Source organism: Atta colombica, unplaced genomic scaffold (genome assembly GCF_001594045.1).
Source record: "Atta colombica isolate Treedump-2 unplaced genomic scaffold, Acol1.0 scaffold35, whole genome shotgun sequence".
NCBI lineage: Eukaryota > Metazoa > Arthropoda > Insecta > Hymenoptera > Formicidae > Atta > Atta colombica.
In genome coordinates, this window is record NW_017259459.1 from 1,029,528 (window position 1) to 1,035,171 (window position 5,644).

The 5,644-nt window shown below is 27.4% G+C and overlaps 1 long non-coding RNA gene across 1 annotated transcript in view; it reads left to right on the plus strand.

The window, feature by feature from the left end:
* Positions 1-3,099: 3,099 nt before the first annotated feature.
* The window catches only part of LOC108690713, a 4,832-nt gene continuing 2,287 nt past the window's right edge, over positions 3,100-5,644 (plus strand). The window contains exons 1-3 of the long non-coding RNA XR_001931908.1: positions 3,100-3,280; positions 3,519-3,763; positions 3,840-4,033. This is a non-coding gene — a long non-coding RNA (uncharacterized LOC108690713). The remainder of the gene's footprint in view (positions 3,281-3,518; positions 3,764-3,839; positions 4,034-5,644) is intronic.

Here is a 5,644-nt window from a genome sequence, read left to right on the forward strand (position 1 = left end):
GGGGGGGGGGGGGAATGAGATAGATCGACTATGAACGCACGACTTTCCATGCGAAAATTGTACGCTTCAATATATATCTGTATGTAGGACCTTATTTCGTGTGGAGAGTATTCCTATAGGAATTCAGAATAATCCCGAGTTTTGAGATATAAAAATATAAAATTCAAAATGGCGGTCTCAATATGGCAGCCTCTCTCTGTAAAAAAGAATCTCAAAAGGTGAGAAGCAATGAGACTCACTGGGAAAAAATACCCCGAAATGTTAGAACTTTGTAACAAATTTTTTGCAAAAATTATAAATTTTAACGTATATGCCATATTGAAACCGTCATTTTGAATTTTATATCTTTAACATCATATTTAAAATCATCGATCCAAAAATCGGAAATTTGAATTCTGTGATGACAAGAATTCTTAAAATTTACTCATTTTGATAAAAAATAATAAAAATTTTGATGTATCTGGATATATTGGGTCAGCCATTTTGAATTTCATACTTTTGACATAAGATTTAGTTTCAGTGATCCCAAAAACCCCCTAATATATTTTACTTTTTAAAATTTCCAACTTATTTCACCTAATATGTTAAATCTTTATCTTTAAGGGGTAGTTTTCACCCTTCAGAATGGACCGTGGCCGATAAAAAAATACGTATCAAAGTTTTTCAAAGTTCTACAAATATGCAAAGTTTCATTAAAAATTGCGAGTGACACCTCCGTAAATTTACTTGTTAGAAGATCGAACATCTACTGTTAGACATAATTATTGTTTTTCACCATTCTGAGTCTTCGCTCAGCATTCGTCATTACACGTCATTTGCAAATCAATATAAATCTTTCTTTCGAAACTTTTAATCTTAATTTCATAAACTCAGTATTGTTTGTGCACGTCTCTGAGTGGTGCACTATCGTGTGGTACAAACTATAAAAGTTTTGTATTAAGAAACATGTATATCAGATGAGCTCTACGAGTTGAAAAAAATATAAGTTTGTAACTTTTTTCCGATTTTAATACAAAATATATTGCACCACGGCCAAATTTTGCGTCTACTTTAATCCTGTAAAAATATTTTTGATTCCGTTCAGTAAATTCGGAGATTTATATCGATCTGCGAAATAATACCGACAATTCGACTATTCCAGCATTCCCTTAACTGACATAATTTCGAAGTTCATTTCTGGGTCACAAATGACCCAACATGTATACATTTTTTGTAACTAAAAATTTTTTATTTATTTTTTTTATTTTCCATTAATTTTCGGTTGCGAGAATATTTCGCGAATTATAAAAAAAAAAATTTAATCCTAAAACAACTTAATAAACGCAATTTTTTTTATCCTATATATGTTCTACATATGTTAATATTATATATTATGTTTTCTGTAATGTTATAAAAAACATTTTACTAATAAATTATATGTAACAAAATTGTTTCAAAATGTAAATGCAATATATCTTCAATTTATAGCCATGCATGTTAAAAAAACATTATCAGATTATTCAATAACTAAACTTTTTGGACAATCGACACTTAAATTTTTTTTTGTAGTTTGGAATGTTAATTTTAAGATATTGAATCATTTTTTTTTAAACATTTTTGTTTCAGAGTTTTACATTTTTATATGAAACAGTGCATTTTTCTCATTTTGTTAATTATATTTACTTACAACAATTTATCTACAATTTGTTATGAATATATAAATGCATAAATACATTCTAAAGATATCAAAATATATGTAAAAATTGTTTAACAATATATATATATATATATACCTGTAAAAGTGATGAAAATTAAGTCAAGACACGAATGACTGAACGTGTTTATTAAGGGTGCCAAAAACAATGTGTGTACTAAGGGTTAACGTCAAGTAATGAAATAGAAGTTTGTTTTTCTTTTAAAAATAGTATCTGAAGGATTGTAACACTTTTACTGATTTATTCACATACTTTATCAATACCCGAATCGATACCATACGAACGATTTATGAACAATTCTGTCGATTTATTATTATTAATTATTATTATTAATTATTAAAGTACCGATTAATTATTCAACTCGAAATCACTTGGAATAAGAAACGCGTTACATACACAACTCGACGTAACCAGATGCAAGGATTGAACTCGATAACAACAATCAAGCAGGTTATACACATAACATTTACTCACACTTTTGATCGATACCCGAATTGATAACACAAGAATGATTAACAAACGATTTTATCGGTTTATTGTTATTACTTAGTATCGGTTAATTATTTATCTCGAAATAACTTGGAATAAAAAAAATAAATTACATACACGACCCGACGTGACCCTTCGAGACGACTGAGGGTGCGTTCTGTTTCACGCATGGTCCGCATGGAAGGGTGAAATCACACGGTACGGGAATCAGTATGCGGGACAGGATGCATAATTCGAACAGCCAATCAGCGCTCTTCCGCATTTTTCTGTACCTTTCCCGTATGCGTTTACGGCTATGATCGTGTGACCACTACAAATGCTTCGCATTTGTCTTCGATTGCAATCTACGTTACGTTATCTTGCCTAACCTATAAAGTTGAAATTGAAAGTGTTGAAATTAAATAAAAAAATTTGGATATGGAGATTAGGGAAGCTTCAATACGTCGTGATGTAAGTACAAGGAAAAAATAAATACGATTTTTTAAATGTTGAAATAAATAATAATAGAAATATCAATTTTTTTTTCAAGTATTAGTGCAAATATTGCAACTGTTTGCTACCAAAAGAAAATTTCGATTTTACAAAACACATATGCTTTGCTAATATATAATTGATTTTACAAAAGAATATATATTTTTAAGGATGACGTAGGTGTTAGAGATTGTTTACATTCTTAACAACCTTTATAATTTTCTATATTTATAATTCTTTATACAATTTATATTAAAAATGCATAATAAATAATTATCATTGTACAATACAATTTTAGTAAAAAATATTGGGTTATCCGGAAAATTCATGCCGACTAAAATTTAAATTTTAGTATACATTTATTAAATTAAAATTTTCTGCATTTCAATTTTCCTTCAACATCGGCACGAACTTTCCGGACAACCCAATAATAAAGAAGGTAGTTCAACAGAAAAAAACATCTGCTAAAAAAAAATAAGAACAAAGAGGATAAACTGTGAGATATATACAATGAGATATTGATAGAAGGTGTATGAACCAAACCAAGTTTATGGAATCAAACATCAATACAATCCCTATTAAGGAAAGAGGTCTCTTATTTGTGAAAGAAGCGAGATTGGAAATATGTAAGAAATTGGAAGATAAATATTTTATGTGCTTACAATTTTTATATCACTTACAATAGTTACAATTTATTTAAATAAAAGTAGTTTTATTACTGAATTTTTAATATTATGAGTTATTTTATAAAGTTCTTCAAGATGTCTTATAACTTTTTATATATACTATTTAAATAAATATGTATTATATTGAACCAAAAATCTATGATGTTGAACTGAAGGTGATTTTTTTTTATCATTTTAGGTGTGCAAGACATTTCAATGAGCTTCTATAAAAAATTCCTTCAAAATATTTATTCATTAATCTATTATAGATAACTTTGAGAAAATATTAAAAAGCGCTGGAAAAACCTCTGTGATTGCTACATGAAAGCGAGAAAGAAAATGACTGCATACACACCAAGTGATTCAGCAATTTCAGATAAAAAAAGATGGTTTTCGTTTTTTTGATCAAATGCAATTTTTAAATGATTCCATAATTTCAGGGGCGTAAGTAGTATCCTATCAATAATAATGTATATTTTATATAACTTTTGAAATAATTATATCTTTAAAAACTGTACAGTTCTATAAGTAATGTTTCGAAAGAACCTGAATTGATGAATGATAACCTAGACACCGATCGCTTCACAATGCAAGAATCAAGAGATGATGAGAGCAGTTTTGTAGTTAGCCAAAATGTTCGAACAATACAAATGAATGTATTTTTGGAATAGGAAGAAGTATTTCGTACAAATAGTATCTCTTTGCATGAAAAACGTAAGTTTAAGTTAAAATAAGTAATAGTCGTAAGTTTGTTGTTCAAAATTTTGCGCTATCACTTTCCATTCTTGTATACTTGTAAATAAGTATATCTTTTAATGTTTTCCAAATTTCATTACAAGTTTCATGCACAATTTTAGAAATTGTATTTGAAGCAACTTTAGGTATATCCTATAAACTTCTATGCTATCACCATTGATTAAATATATCTAATACAAATTTCAAGCTGTGTTCGAAAGGGAATTAGTTCCCTTATATTACATTCTTTTTCAATTTTAGCCTCAATAGAGACAATTTATCAAAAATATCCATCTGCATTCTGAAATAATTAAAATGGAATATAACGATGGGTTCTTAACATTGTAACTAAATTATTACTGTCTCATTGAAGAAACCGTTGTGTCACAGTATAAATTCACAGTATAAATTCTAATCCATACACTTCTTTGAACTTTTTTCTTCAGTATTGTTTCATACAATATAAATAGTTTGGTCAACGTTGATCTCACATTATTCTTTCGATAAAGTAACATTGGAGTTCTTATAAAATTTCATTAAAATTTTAATAATAGTTTTTTATAACATCAACAATTTATTTTTAATTAATTTATTTTAAGTCCATTTTTAATCTGTGCTCCAAAATTCTAGACAGATCAATAATGACATACGTATAATTTTAGCCTGCTCTATGCACATGATACGGGAAAATGACTAAAAATGCATCATAGGATTCAAAAACAATTTTTGTAATAATATAATTTTAAATAAAATTTGTTCAATACTGTCGCAGTAATGTTTATTTCAATATTTGAAATAGTGTACTTACATAAAATTATTATTTTGATGTTTGGTGAAATAATAATTTTTTTAATTATGTATTTATTTCTCGGAACGCGTCATTTTCAGATCTTTCACAGCACAAAAGACATACGGGATAGAAAAATGCGGAAGAGCGCTAATTGATTATTCAAATTACATATCCTCTGTCCAGGATATCAATCATGAAATTTTTTTCCTAGGATGAAAAGTAAAAAATTTCTCCATTAACTTCAATGGTTAAAATTTTCACTTTTCACTTTTTATCTAGGGATAAAGAAAATCATTTCATGATTGATATCCTGCATGCTGATTCTCGTACCGTGTGATTTCATCCTTCCACAGCGCATCTTATGCGTGCATTAGCTCGGTTCTTTTTCCCCATGCGCATAGAGAAACGGATCCTATGTAGTTCAGGCACGGTTATAAACAGTCTAGAAAAAATTCTAATGGGCATATGAAATGAATATTATATTGCTACTTTTTAAGGAATCTTCAAGATTACAAAACTTATATACGATATATATTAATCCGGTAAAAAATTTTTCATATATAAATATAAAATATGTATCTACAAAAAAAAACAAACATACATAAAGATATATAAATAATCATAAATATATATACTTATATATAATGAAATGAAAATAATAACAATAATGAAAACATTAAAAAAATTAAAAGGCTAATTTTTCCATTATTTTTCTATTATTTTTCCATTATTTATTTTAAAAAAGAAATTTGAAGAAATATAAAAAAATTACTGATAATTTTTTATATGTAAAATTATAT